The sequence below is a fragment of the Octodon degus genome, unplaced genomic scaffold (genome assembly GCF_000260255.1).
Source record: "Octodon degus isolate 3935 unplaced genomic scaffold, OctDeg1.0 scaffold00078, whole genome shotgun sequence".
NCBI classification, from domain to species: domain Eukaryota; kingdom Metazoa; phylum Chordata; class Mammalia; order Rodentia; family Octodontidae; genus Octodon; species Octodon degus.
In genome coordinates, this window is record NW_004524654.1 from 11,956,088 (window position 1) to 11,972,287 (window position 16,200).

Below are 16,200 nucleotides of genomic sequence, written 5' to 3' on the forward strand. Positions count from 1 at the left end.
TGGAAGTGATTCTACAGTATCAGTCTCCTTGGCATGATTCATTTCTGCTTTCATCTAAGTGAGAGGAAGGTTAGTTTCTGATTCTGAGAATCTAAAGATGGCGGTCCCACCACCACAAACTCTAGACATTACCGTATCTCCCACATTGTCAGGTTTTTCTCAATATAAAATATTTTCTTGAATATAAAATATCTCATTCTACTTTATTTGTATTAAAGTCACGGTCATATTCTAATAGTTTTATAATCTTCCTAAGATGCTTGCTCTTTTGTTTAAAGATACAAACTATTCATGTGGGTTTTTTTTTTTTTTTTTAAGTTTTCATTTAGCTTTCCAAAGAGCATGTTTTGACTTTAAGTGCACAGCTTTGATAAACTCAGATACATTGTATGTAAGATATTTAACATCTAGTTTTAAGTTTTGAAGCTATATAATTCAGGCATTTTTTAAAAAACATAGCTTTATTTTCTTCTTCAGGAACTCATTTTCCAGCATATACAATTTATTTCCTTTGTTAACGTGTGTGTGTGTTTTTTTTTTTTTTTTTTTTTTTTTTTTTTTTTTTTTTTTTTTGCAGAGAGAACATTTATTCTTGAACTTGTTGGGGGTGGCACAGTGGAAGCCTTCAGGAGTGCAGGGCTCGCCACTTTCCAGGGGACCGCAATTCGGGAAGTATTTCACCCCACAGCCATCAGGGATGAGGCGCTTCTTGGCCACCGTGTCTTCAAATTCATCTGCATTGATCTTGGTGAAGCCCCACGTTTTGGAGATATGGATCTTCTGGCGACCAGGGAACTTAAACTTGGCCCTGCGAAGGGCCTTGATCACACGATCCTTGCTCTGCAGCTTGGTGTGGATAGACGTGATGACCTGTCTAATATGATCCCTTGCCATTGTGCCCAGGGGCTTCCCAAAGGCACCCCCCCCCGTGCCAGCCTGGAGCCTGTCAGCCCCAGCACGGGACATCTTATTGATGCGGATGACATGGAAAGGGTGGAGCTGCACCCTGACATGGAAGCCGTCTTTGCCACAGCTTTTTACCATGTACTCATTGGGGCAAATCTGGGCGGCTTCCAGGGCTTCCGAGGAGAGCTGCGCATACTCATGGGACACCATGTGGCCACAGAGTGGGAACTCATCCACTTGCTTTCTTCCATCTCAGGTCAAAGATGCGGATCTTGACATCAGATCAGGTACACCACAGCAGAAGTGGGACTTTGGGTACTGCTTGTTCTTACAATACCCGTAACACCAGGCGGGACGACGTCCCATGGCGACACCAAGAGTCTTCAAAAGCGCGCCGAAGGAAAACAAGGTTAAAAAGTATTTGTATCTCATGTTTTTAATTTAAAATTGTTTCCTTTCATTTTCTACTTTTCTTAAAACATTAACTACTGTGTTTGTTAACTCATGTGTTGTTTCTGATTTAATTTAATTTCTGATTTACTTTTTGCTGCTAATTATTTCCTGAGTTATGTCTCCTAATTTCAGAGCTTTCTAATCATGGTTTATGTTGTTCTTTGATCATTTTCTTAATGCCTTAACTTGATTTGAAATCCTAGTAGGTTATAGTTTAATCTCTTTTGTGGATGTGTCTTATGATGCCTGCGATATTTTTAGGAATGTTCCTTTGATTCCTATTTGTTTTATTCATATAATTGAACATAGTTTAACCGCTTTGCCTTTGTGTAGCTGAATTTCATGTGACTTTAATTTTACTGTACTTTCAGAGCAGGTGTGCTTGAAGAAAATCTCTTTTTATATTACATTTAGTTTTTAAAAATATTTCATACATCTATTGAGATTATTGACTATTCTCTAGAACCCTATCCCTATCAACTTGTATCTGGAAGTTCTCTGCTTTCAAAAGAAATTGTATATATTTGAGTTTTCTATCATAATTTTAAGGAATACCTACAGATACTAAAATAATTATTGGAATGAATGAGATAAATATGTCCATTTCAGATCAGCCAAATGTATTTAACAAATAATATTATTTGCCATATAATATAATTTTATTAGCCTGAATGCTGCTCAAACTTTAGTTGCAAGGTTGCAGTGGATTGGTCTGTCATATTCATAATATAATGCTATCCCTTGGACAAGCCTGCTTTGGGTTAGGCGATAACTCCTTAGGAACTGCAGTTCTCTAGCTGTCCCACCAAATATACAGAGAATACCTGTCAGTTATTTGGAGCTATTGTTTTCAGGTTTACTAAATATTTGTCTTCTTTCTGTCTTTTCATTCATGGATAGTGACTCTAAGAAGACTGGGTGGTGTTCAATATTTTGTCCCTACCTGCTAGTTTTTGATGATGGCTGCAGACATCTCACCAAGTTTTATCACACATGTAATCCATGGGCTTTGGTTTATACTATCTAGTTCCTCAGTTTATTTTGATGTGGAGAGCTATAGAAGTTCAAAATCATGCTGCACTACCATTACTATTATTTTTTAAAATTTGGTTGACTCCTAAACTTTTTCTATTCATACATATTTACAATACATGACATTAATATTCATCTTACAAATGTAGATAACTGCATATAAGTTATTTTTATTATTGTTATGCTCCTTTCCATCCCCACACACATCTCTCCCTGTCTCTACATGTCCTTTCTCCATTTTCATTTTCATGGTTAATGTTATTAGTTTTAGTCTACAGTTATGACATATAATGCTTATGTTCATTGTGGATATTTTGCGCATGAGCATGATATATTTTAATCTAAAATCTACTAGCTTTTAGCAGTGGCAGTATTGCTGCCAATGAGGTTTATCTGAGGCATGATTATTGCTAATTACAATATACTAGAATTTTTCTTATATGTATCCATAAAACATGTTCCACAGTCAATATATTCTAAATGATATTTTCCAAATAATGTATAATTGTTATCTAAATTTTAAAGTTCATTTTTTTGTTTTTAATCTCAAAATACCCAAAATCATTCAGATACAATTTTTTTTAAAGTTCTCACAATGCATTTACTAAAGAAATCTTTCATGTTGAAAAATCTAAAGGAACTATCTACATATTTAACTGACTTTTTCACTTTTGTATCGCACATACACATGCAGCATATTATAGGTGTCATTTTTGAATGACGTCACATATTTGTAAAAAATAAATAATCAACAGGCTATTTGAATAGACTTAAAGCATTGTAACTGAGAGAATAAATGCATAAACTTTACCTGATTTGCCTTTTTCTTTGAATTTTGAGCCTAATATATGTGTAGATACAGCTGTCTTATTTGACACTGTAGTTTTTCAGGGAAGCTGTCATCAACTCCTATTAGTTACAATGGGCCTCTAATGAATGTATATCTGAGACAATTGCCTTATTTTCAAATGGTAGAGCAGTTGCAAATGGGTTTTGATGATCCCTTCTAGTGAATATAATCTTGTAGTTGTGCTGGTAAAAATAAAAAGGAAATTAGAGTTTGATAGCCCTTTTTATCCTGAAGTATCTGCCAAGTGAGTAACATAACATTGTAGATCAAATTGTTTTCTTTGCTTTGCTCAGATAATGTTACTTACAGGTTTTGTGTAGTTTATCTCTGTGTAAGAAATTCGTTTTTAAAAGAAATGTTCTACTTTATTGTGTTATTTATAATACGTTGTCATATTTATGTATTAAAAGCTGTATACACTTATGATAACTTATTTATACTTTGTTTCTTCTTAGATGACAATAGTAGGTAATTCCCTTTTTGTATAGAAAAAATGACATATCTACTTATAGAAATTTGAGTCATTTTAGGTGAAGTTCTATTCAAATTGAAATAGGTAAAAAGTAAGGAAACAAAATATACTAACTATGTATTTTGGTATTCCCATTACTCGAAGTATTCCATTGTTTCATCAACAAGATCATAACCTTTTTAAAATATCTTAACTAGAAAATTTTTGTGGCTAGCCAATTTCAGGAGATAATTTATACACTGACATTTTCTTTTTTCTCAAAGGTTGATTTCTTAAGTCCTAGTGTGTTTTTAAGGTTTAGCTAATTGTAAATGGGATTGTTTCCTGGAGCGGGTCCTGGGTATAACTAAGCTTATATATCACAACCTTCTTAGTTCAGTCCAGCCTCAAAACCTCTGTAGGTGATCTGCAACAAATTACCTACCTTCCAAGTTTTCAAGTTTTTTTTTGTATGAAAGAAGCATAAAATATCATGCAATAATACCTCATGTATGCTTCTGTTCATAAATAAATTGGTTCATGGACAGAAGCACTGAGCAAAATGTTGCTTCATTTTCTGAGCTCTGTATTGATTGGCAAAGAGGACCATGGTCATCTTTCTGCTCTGACATGTGGCCATGGTTTCTGTTTAGTTGAGATCAGTCACAGACAGACCTGTATGCACCTGCTTTAAAGCTTTTTTGTGTGCTTTTTAACACATTTATGTTATTATTTAATTCAGCATGGCTCCAAACAAAGCACAGAGCAAGCATTGTGTTAGAAAGAAAGAGCAGAGTGGTAATGAAGACAACCAAAATGTGCAAAGCAATGATAAAAATAGTAAGAAAATTTAGAGCAAGATTAGTAAGAAGATCCTGATGAACATAATCATTGAATTGAAGAAGGAAAATGTAGAGAAGCATGAGCATGGTTTCACCTTTCTGATCTGTCCTTGGAGTACAAGATGGTGTCAACTACGTTGAAAAACAAAGATGCCAGGATAGGAGCTGATATGGCAAAAGGGGCAATGATGTCAACCAAGCAGAGAACACAAGTGCTCAAAGGGGTGGAAAACCTTTTGTTAGTGTGGTTGAATGAGAAATAGCTGGAAGCTATGATCTGATCTGACAAAAAGCCAGGAAATTGTGCAGTGTTATTTCAACAAATCCCTGCTACACTAGCAAAAAGTGATGAATTTAAATTCAGTAGAGGTTTGATAATTTCTACAAAAGAAGTGACACCCACAGTGAGATAAGACATGGTGAGGCTTCCTGCTTCTAATTCAAACAAAGCCACTGCAGCGACCTACAAGAAAGAATTCACAAAATTCAGCAGGGGAGAAGGATACATCACCTAGCAAGTTCTCAGCTGTGATGAAGTAAAGCTCTTCTGGAAGAAGACTGAAAGAATCTATATCACACAGGAGGAAAAGACACTGCTGAGGCACAAGCCTATGAAGAGCAGAATGACTTTTCAGTGTATGTAAACTAAAGGACCAATATGACTATTAAGGTCTACTACATTCAAGGAATAGAATATGAACAAGGACAGACTGCCTGTCATGTGAAAGGCCAATGCAAATCTTGGTCCCAAAGCAACTGTTCATGGAATGGCTGGAGGTGTTCATACCCACCATTAAAGGATATCTTTCTGTCAACCAACTCTTCAAAAGTGTCTTTTTCTGATGATCAAAGGCCCAAAACATTTCCTTAGTGTATTATTTGGATACTGAGTATAACTTCATAAAAGTCAAATTCCTTCCCCCAACATGACACCTCTTGCCCTTAAATCAGCAAGTGATCTGAAACTTCAAGAAGGTGTATGCAAAGACACCTCTCATCATGTGTTTTAATGTCACTAAACAGAAATCTTTGATTCTGAAAGAGTTCTGGAAGAAATATTTCAATGTTCTCCCCTGCATCAATTTCACTATGATGTATCAGATGTTAAATTCACCTTGGAGGAATCTATGACTGGAATATGCCACCAAACCTGACTTTGAAAGATCTGATGCACAGGTAGTGGAGGATATTTGTGTCCATGGGAAACAATATGGGCTTGAATGTCAGTGATGCAGACCTAGGGGAGCTTGTTGAGGACCATAAAAAGGATCTGACAACAGACAAATATGTTAACTTGAGTGAACAACAGAAATTGTTTGCTGACAATCATTTATCTGAAGAAGAGGAAGACAGGAAGGAGGTTATCAATGATGTGACAAAATCTATTATGGAAAAAATGAGTACCAGGATTTCTTTTATAAGTATCACCTTAATATAACTGTAATGAACAAGGTGTTATATGAGCATGATAATGTAGTCTCTTACTTACTTCTCTTACTTCTGAACATGATAATGAGGGTTATGCAGCACAAGAGAAAAACAAGTGACATTAGACTGATTTTTCTTCAAAACTGACCATGAATCTGAAAGACAAAGAAGAAAGGAAGCCCCGAAGATCTCCCCAATGTCCTTATGAAGGGGACTCTTCCTCCTCTAAACAATAACGTCTTTCCCACCCACCTTTCTGACTTCCATGCCAGAAATCACTACAAACAGAGTTAGTATCCTCTGTCTTCATATTGTACTGTACTCTACTTTGCTTCATATTTTTGTAGTTAAAAATATATATAGTTCAGTAGGGATTAACTGTATTTCCATTGAAACCTATGGGGAAATTTGATTTGGTTCATGACCACTTTCATGCAGAAACAGAATCGTGAAACATGATTCATGAACAGAGGCACCACTATATACACAATGAAATTTATAGGGATTTTTGGTTTGTCTGTTTTGTTTTTGCTGTCAGGAATTGAACTCAGGACCTCATGCTTATCAGGCAGACACTGTGCCACTGAGCTATGTACCTGGCCACTGAGATTTCTAGTTTTAATATTTGACATGTTACATATTAAAGACATTTTAGAAATGCACCTATTCCTTTGTTATATGCAAAATAATATATATGCTAAAACAAATTAAGGAAAAGTGATTTGAGAATGTCCCTGATGACTTCAGGAAACTCTCACTCCTCTTAGAAGGCTGAACAGTTTAAGTTTTTTGAGTAAATTTAAAAATTTCATACAGAAAGCAAAGATGCCAGAACCTCATGACCAATAACAAAACCCATCATTCTCTTGTATCCATATCTCCATATGACTAGATTGAAATTAAACAGAATTAATTACTGACAACATATTTGTTTGAATTAATTAAAATTTATTTCTCATATTCACTACATCTACTTAGAATATATTAATTAAAATTTTATTTCTCACATTTGTTATGTCTGCTTAGAATATATATTATTGTGATTAATTTAAACATCACCAATGCCTATATAAGAAGGCTGCATGTAGTTTTTTTTGTTGTTGTTGGTTAATATTTGAAAGTAAAGTAATTCTTTTTTTTTTTTTAAAGAAACAGATCACTTTTATTTATTTATTTTGTGTGTGTGTGGCCAGCTCAGCCCACCAGGGGGCGGGGCTGGCTGGCATATGGTGCTGGGGGATTGAACCGCTGTCCCTGTGCTTTGCTAAGCTTGTTCTAAGTAGCTGCTTTAGACTACTGAGCCATCTCACCAGCCCCAGTAAAGTAATTCTTATGTAAATAAACAATTTGGTATTTTTGCTTTAAGGGAACCCTTAGAATTGGAAAATGTAAACTTACAGAAAGCAGGATATTTAGACACAAAGATTCACTGGGTAGGATAGACTACACTGGCATTATGCTAATTAGAGACTTGAAACGTTGACATCTGTGCGGTTTAGTGAGACACAATACAGCTTCAAGGTTGCTGTCCTTTTGTTTATTTAAAATGTTATCCTTGAAATAACAATGTTATAAATATTAATACAAATACTAAGAGCTTGGCAAGTGGATTCCAGGAAGACTAATGACTTCCAGTTAAATATCAAGTCATTATTCTAACAGACCTTTTACTAGGCAGAAAAGATGGAACAATGCTGTAAGTATTAAGGTGTTAACAGTCATTCAGTCAAGACAAAAGTTACATCAGCTAGTTATTGGACTTGAATAGACTGATTGTTTCTAAATGAATTAAGCAACTTTTGATTATCATTACATAATACTCAACCCTGGTCAAACTTTTAAAAAAAACTCTAATTGGATGTCTTTCCAAATGGTGTGAGAGTGCACACACACACACACACACACACACACACACACACCCTTACAAAATTATTTGTGTAAACCAGTATCTCATGTCTGTTTACCCTTAGGTAGTGTGATGCATACCCATAAAAACACATCTGAAAAGCACAGCAATGAACAATAAAATTCAGATGCCTAAGAGTAGAAAGAAGGGGCCAGCCAGATGTCTCAGTGGATTAAAGTGCCTGTTTAGGCAGAGTGCAGTGGCCAGGGTTCCACCCCCGTGTGTTGTGTCTGCCTGCCCTGTGACTGAGACCGGGCATGGTGGACTTAATCCGAGCACTAGAGAGGCTGAGACCAGGAGGATCACTACGAGTCCAATCTATGTAGCGAGACGCTATAGACCCTGTAGACCCTGTAGACCTTGTCCTAAGTACATTAGAAAAAGAGAGTAGAAAGAGAAAAATGCCAATTTGTTCTCCATTCACCAAAGCTACACTATACTGTTGTATGTCATTGGTGTTGCGTCATGAACACAAGTTTATGTAAAGCAAATAATGGAAGTTGTCTAGTTAAAACGCACACAAAGGTCTTAAGACTTGTGCATACAGCTGGGAGGAGACAGAAGGAGGTGGTGGCACAACAGCAAAAGAGTCACTCACAGTGATGACGTGCTACAAAATGTGTGGTATGATGACATCTTAGTTACTTTTCTCTCCCTGCTGGGCCAAAATACCCAACACTCAAAGTTATGGAAGGAAAGGTTTATTTAGCTCACTTTGAATGGAGGCTGACTCAAAGGCAGAGTGGCACATGGCAGAGGGCAGCCCTTTATGGCTGTGGCAAACAGGAAAGAACAAAGGAAGGAGCCACTGCTCTGGCAGCCAGTGTGCCTCTTTTCCCTCCTTACATTTATATGCAGATTATCCCCCAGGGCAGGTGCAGCCCTCAGATCCATAATCCCAGCACTGGATCATGAGTTAATCACAAACTCTAGAAGCCTGCCCCACTTACTGCATGAGGCTTTCAGCGGACAGCGAGACACAAACTGCGACAGTCATTGACCTCTGTATGAGCAAATAAATACTAGGATGTTTGCAACTTTCTTTTGTTTTAGACCATCAGTGTCATTCAAACTGAATTGAACCAATTTTAATATTTAAAGTGATATAATTGTCATTCTATGTTAATTGTGTCAAATTGAATGTTGAGATGGTAAGACTGAACAAACCATCATGCTTCCAGTTTTCTCCCTAAATCCTTTTCACATGAACTGGTATTGGCTAAAATAATGTAGAACAGGTTAAGCCTGAAAGTCTATGTCAATCTAGGAATATTTTCTTTTATTGAAATTTGTGTTGTAAATATTATCTACCACTAATGAGTTTAATCTAAAATTCCATAGATAGAGTATCAATTTAGTCTCATTATTGAGATAATAATTAATGGGACATACTTTTGCCTGGCAAACAAAACAAAACTAGATAAAATTATTAATCTAATAAAAATTTTTATTTTATATTAGATTTTGTAAGATTAACAGACATAAAAATGTTCAATATGATGGACAGTAATGAGTTTCTATGTGAATGTCTAGGGATGAATACAACAGCATGTGAGATTAACCATGTTCAAAGTTTTTGTAATATGGGAACTCTCAACAGTTCTATCTGAGTATCACTCTGATTTCAACTGTACTCATATTTTAGGCCATATGTTTGTGTGATTAAACTTTTTTTTTTTTGCAGTACCAGGGATTGAACTCAGGACCCTGCACTTGCCAAGCAAGTGCTTATTCTACTGTGCTATCTCCCTGATATAAACTTATTTGGTATAGGATGTACAACTTACTTTACAAATGTGTTAATGAAATGCTAAATTCCAGGGTCATTTATTTCTTTGTTTAAAATTTGTATACAGTAAAAAAAGTAGAATAAAACTGTAGCCTATTCAAGCAGACGCATTCATTTCCATAGAGGTCCTTCTTTGAAATCAACCAAATCAAGCAAGACGAAACTCTCTGTAGCCAACAAAATATACAGTGAGTGTCTCTGCTTCTTGTCAAGTACCTTAGATCTGCATGTGAGGATGGCCAAAAGCCCTGTTCACAGACTTCAAGAAGGAAAAAAAAACACCATGAATAAAAATATTATAAATAATTGCCCATTTCTACAGCAAAATTCAAACTTCTCTCTTGAAATGTAAACCAACTCAAATAACAACCTTGGGGAATGTCCTAGTTTAGGAATAATTAATGGCCCTGTACTTTACTCACTGTTTATTATGTACAGTCAAATAGGGAACAGAAATGTTAAAAGCTCAAAGGCTAAAGTTGCATTGAAATATATGCAGTGGATTTATATGTGTTTGGTTTTGGTTTGAGAAAGTGTTAATTTTAACTTCACATATTGTTTTTGTTTTGAGAACAAAGAAGAATACATTTGCTAATCATGTGGGAGTTGAAACCACTTTTAAAGAAAAAGCTTATGCCATGACAAATCTAATGAGATATCTTTCATTTAATATACTCAAATGACTGAGTTAGTTTCACATTGCAAGCTTCAAGGTGGGCAGGTAATAAAATATCTTTATCACTAATGGGACGACAACAACAACATAGCTCCACAATATAGAGTTATGTTCAAATATTCTAAAGTGTTGTAGTTTAAACAGTATGCTAGAAAATATTGTGCAATAAAAGATTAGTATTGTTACTTCAATAGTTGATGATAGCAATTGACTAGTGAAATGATTTTCCCAGACTGTGCTTTACTGAATGCAATTTCAGTAATATAGAATTGTATATTCTAAGAAATATGGGAAAATGTAGGAAATTGTTGCATAGACTGCTTTGACTCAAGTAGACATTGTGATGAAGTATAATCTCCTCAAGTAAACAGTTATTATGTTAGGAATGGAGAAGCAATCACACAATTTAAGTGTTTTGCTTTTGAAGCTCCACTCATATTTTCCAGCCCTGATTTTTCCAGGGCTGATGCATTCCTGCTGGTCCCCACTTTATGGAAACAGGCAAAAGGCCAGAATATGCAGAATGAGAATTTGTGTGTACAATAGTGCTTTATTTCAGAGATCAGTTAAATGTTCTTAGGCCTAATTTGTTTACTTTGACCCAAAGGACTACCAATGGACACTGATTCCAGGTGATACTTCTCTGGCGACTGAAAATGTTTCTGTGACTTAAATCATGCTGTGCAACAGATATTAGCTCAGAAATTGCTTAATTGAAATATTCAAGGAAAGAAAATTAGAATGCATTTGTTAAATTTTCCAATACCCTTCTGGATGCTTGTGAAACAGGCAAAATTCCCTTCCCCAAATTTGGATCCAATGTTTCCTTCCGCAGGCCTCAGTTCTCTGACAGTCCTTCAAGTGCACATTGAATTGCTCTCAAGATTTACTTACACTGAGAGTTAAAAATGATCATAAAATTATCTGTTTTTAAAAATCTGATGAGATATCTTATGTCTCCCACACAATAGGTTTTTCTTTTTATTCTGTCTTAGTGTGCAACAAATATGCAAATAAATGGGTTTCGTTTTGGTATATTTGTACATGTACATAACATGCTTTGACCATTTTCACATCATTTTTTCTCTTGCTATATCCTCCCTCCCTTTAATATTACATTTTTGGCCTCTCCAAACATATAATATATTTTGATCACATCCACTCCATCATTTATCCATCTTTATAGCCGCCCACTATTCCTTTCCTGTTGTCTAACAATAGCCTTTCTTCTAATTTCTTGTCATCTTTTTGTAGATTCCATACAGCAGAAATAATATACAGGATTTATTTTTCTGAATCTAACTTACCTATTTCACTCAATATGATGATCTCTGATCCACTGATTTTCTTTGCAAATGACAAAATTTTGCTTTTGTTCATGGCACAATGATATTCGATTATATACTTACACATGGCACATTTTCTTTATCTGTTCATCTGTTGATGGCCCTGTTGTTGGTTCTATACATGGCTATTGTGAATTTTGCTATAGCAAACATGGATGTGCAAGTATCCCTATCATATGCTGACTTTAATTCCTTCAGATAAATTCCAATGAGTGATACAATTGTCAAATGGTAGTTCCTAATTTTACTTTTTTAAGAATATATTTGTTTGTTACAGGGTCTCACTATGCAGCTCACACACATAATGATCCTCCTGCTTTCAGCCTCCCAAGCACTGGGGTTATAGGCATGCACCACCATGTCCAGACTCCATGGCCAGCTCACCATGCCCTGGGTGCAGGGTTGTGCTAGGGATCAAACCATGGTCCCTGTGCTTGCCTAAGCTTGCCTAAGCAGGCGCTTTAGTCTGCTGAGCTATCTCTCCAGTCCCTATTTTTACTTTTGGAGGAATTGCTATGTTAATTTCCATACTGGTTATCAGCAGGATAGATGTGTTCTTTTTCCAACATCCTTACTAATATTTATTGATATATACTTTTTTGGGGGAAAGGTCTACAGGGTGCTCAGGGTCTCACTACTAGATCAGACTCATAGTCATCTAGCTATTTACAGCCTCCTAAGAGCTGGGATTACAGGTATGTGCCACCATGCCCAGTCTCAATTGCCTCTCAGTGCATCCCGGGGATGGGGCCGCCATGACAGACCTAGGGATAGAACTCTCAGACCCTGCACCTGCTTGCAGGCATGTTAACTTGCTGAGCTATTTGGCCAGCCCTGGTTTCTATATTCTTGATGATCACTTTTTCTGACTTGATGGAGAAGGAATCTCAAAGATTTTTACTACATAGCTAAAACTATTAAATATATTTTTCATATATAATTGGCCATTTTTATTTCTCTTTAGAACTGTCTTGTCAGTCTATTTGCTCATTTACTAGCTGGATTTTCAATTATCTTTTTTTGCATATTGAGTTTTTTCAGTTCTTTATATATTCTAAATTTTAATCCTCTGTCAGAAGAGTAGCTGGACGAGAGACAGTTTCAATCTTATACAAGTAACTATCTAGTTTTTTCATTTTTTTTTGCTTACAAAAATATTTTAATAAGCATATTCAGAGTGGCAGAGGGAATGGGAGAAGGAAAATATTTTACACTGCAAAATTACTATGCATAAATTTAAAAACATCTAATTCATAATTTTAAATGCCTATTTAAATATTACTTCAAATACGTTTTAAAGCTCAACAGATTTGTGTTGAACTGAGTTGCAGATGAGGAAACCTGTTTGAAAACATCAGAACACAGAAACTCCATTTTAGATGAAAAGGAGGGCACTCCCGGACAGGTGAGGCGGGCGGTCACTGAGAAAAGCTGCTTTTCCCAGTGCAGTTTGTCAAAAGTTCAAGACTTCCGCAAGGTACTAAGTCTTAAGCAAATTAAATTCATGATATTACTAAGATTCTTAAATAGTGCAAGGACTTATCAAGTTATAGTGGCTGCATTATGAAGAGCAAAGTGTAATACCTGCATGAACACAAAGTGTAATTCAGTATGTACGGAAAGCCGAGCACTACATTTCAATAGTGGAATGTCTTTCATTATGTGTACTTTAAAAAGATAAGAGAAGTAAAAATTCCTAACATTTATACATGTGCCATTATTTGCAAACATGCCTGAGAATTTACTTAAAAACATTCCTGTATCAATGGTTTGCAAGAACTTCACAAACCAGCACAGGTTATCTTTTCTCCAAACCATATATTTGGCTGGTTTGTTCAGATGAATACAATTGTCTGGGTTTATTTCTGTGTTCTTATTTCATTGGTCTTTGTGTCTATTTTTGTGCCAGTCTCATGCTTTTCTTTTTATTATTGTTTTGTATTACAATTTGAAATTGATTATTGTTATATTTTTAGCTTCACTCTTTCTCCTTACAGTTCTTTTGGCTGTTCTGGGTCTTTTGTGTTTCCAAATGAATTTTATGTTTTTTTCTATTTCTGTGAATAATGTCTTTTATATTTTAATGGAGATTACATTGAATCTGTAGATAACTTTTAATCATATGGCCATTTTAGCAATATTAACTCTACCAATCTATGAACATGGGGAGATCTTTCTTCTTAATTGTCTTTGCTATTTTGAAATTTTCGTGGTAGAGTTCTTTCACTTCCATGGTTAGGTTAATCCCTAGGTTTTATAATTTGGAGCTACTGTGAATGGAATTATTTTCCTGGATTTTTAGTGAGTCCATTGTCAGTATATAAATCAGTTATTATTTGTTTAATGTTGACATTTTAATCTTACTATTTTTCTGAATTCATTTATGTGCTTTAGTCTGCTGAGCTATATCTCCAGTCCTTATTTTTTGATTCAATCCTTAGAGTTCTCTAATTAAAGGGGTATATCATCTGTGAACAAGTATAATTTGATTTCTTCCTTTCCTGTTTGTATTCATTTTCTTTCCTTCTCTTGCCTAATTTCTTTAGCAAAAATTTCAATGCCTATTGTAAAAAATAGTTGTCAAAATGGTATCTTTGTCTCATTCCTGATTTAAGAGACAGTTTCAGTTATTTTTTCATGCACAGTAAGATTGACTTTCATTTTGTCACATATACCCTTCTCTACATTGAGGAATAATCCTTAAATATCTAATTTATTCAGGTCTTTTATTTTTATCATGAAATGATGTGGTATTCTGTGGAAACCATTCTTTTCATGTATTAAATGAGAATGTCATGCTTTGTTTTAACTGAGATTTGAACTCCAAACCTTGTATCTGCCAGGCAGGCACTTTGTTCCACATGCTATGTGGTGTTTTTATGTTTGATTTTATTTTCTGTGGCATTATATTTACTGATTTGTACATGTTTAACCATTCTTGTATTCTTAGAATAAAGGTAATTTGATCATAGTATGTGGTCTTTTAATGTGTTGTTAGGTTTGCAAGTAGCAAATAGTAATTTTTCTTTCACTTCAGTATTTACTGATTTTCTTCAAAATATTTTGAGAATTCCACTCAAACTGTGGCATAGATTTTTTATTATTATCTTTAGAAGTCCTCAAAGTTGATTCTTAAGAGTTTGACATGTGGCAAAGTGTTACAGATAGAATAAATGCTCAGGTGTTGCATTTATTAACTAAAAGACATGCCGATTTTCCACATGGTCAACTGTCATTCAGAAATATCAGATGGCATTTTAACTTTTCAGAAATCTACTAAAGCATCTCACAGCTGCTGCTACACAGATAGACTTTAGTCAGCAAAATATGTTCAAAATCACATTCATCTTTTTCATGAGGCCCTGTATCTTAAGTTTGGATTCCAAATGCATCACATAGGGGCTGGGGAGATGGCTCAGTAGAATAAGCGCTTCCCGGGAAAGCTCCAGGGCCTGAGTGCAATCCCTGGTTCCACCAAAAACAAACAAACAAACTAAGCAATTGCAGGACTTATTAACTGTTATTTTGTCAAATAATGCTTTTGAGCTTATATTCTTCCCATATAAAATGAAAATAATATTTTCCTCTGAGGACTCTGGAAATAAAAAAGAATTAATTCATATGAAATATTTAATCTTGACACCAAATAGCAATTAATACATGCTAAATATGCTTCTTGCATTGTGGTAGTATCTTGTAAATGATAATATTTAAAGCAATATTCTTAACCTCTTAGCTTTAAATTTTAACTCAAATTAGCTATTTTTTTATTAGTTAACCAGAACTTAATAGCTAAAAATAAACAAATTCATTTCACACATATTTTTATTTTTATTATTTTGGGATTTTTGAAACAGTGTCTCTCTATACACTTTGAACTATCCCTGAATTCACTATGTAGCTCAGGCTGCCCTCAAAACTGCTGCAATGTTCCTGCTTCATCCTTCCAAGTGCTAAGATTATTGGTGTGTACCTCCACACCTGGGTTTTATTTTATTTTATTTTCAGACACAATAAAGTACCAACAAAGTATTGAGGAACCTTTTGAGGCAGTATAGGGTATTATTTTGTGTATTTAATACTGGCCTTTAGTGAAGCTATTTCTGATCATTTAGTACCTTGATACTGTCTGATAATACCTCATATAACTGAGAGTCACTCCAAATCAATATGGATGAGCACAATTTTAAAAGCATAGACATATTTCATGCCATGAAATGTATGCGTGTATCTTTAAAATGATCTTTGAAAATATACTATCTTATTGACAAAATTTTTATTGCATGAGCAATACAAAATCCATTTATATTTGAAAGATAAATTAACTATACAGTTATTAGGTATGATGAATACTAAATCCTTAAAATGTCACATGGATTTTAGAATGAAATTGACGCAGTCCTAGCCCAGGTCCAGTGAGTGTGCTGAGAGTTTCCTGCTACCCTGCGCCGGCGGGACCAGTCCCAGCCCAGGTGCAGCGTGGGCCGGACCCTCTTCCAGCCCCTCGGGCCGCCCCCCACC

At 35.1% G+C, this 16,200-nt stretch overlaps 2 pseudogenes; one reads left to right on the top strand and one right to left on the bottom strand.

Annotated features, from left to right (window-relative positions):
- Positions 1 to 600: 600 nt before the first annotated feature.
- On the bottom strand, positions 601 to 1,272 carry LOC101587593 (annotated as a pseudogene).
- A 1,472-nt stretch (positions 1,273 to 2,744) lies between these two features.
- On the top strand, positions 2,745 to 2,848 carry LOC111818057 (annotated as a pseudogene).
- Positions 2,849 to 16,200: the final 13,352 nt, after the last annotated feature.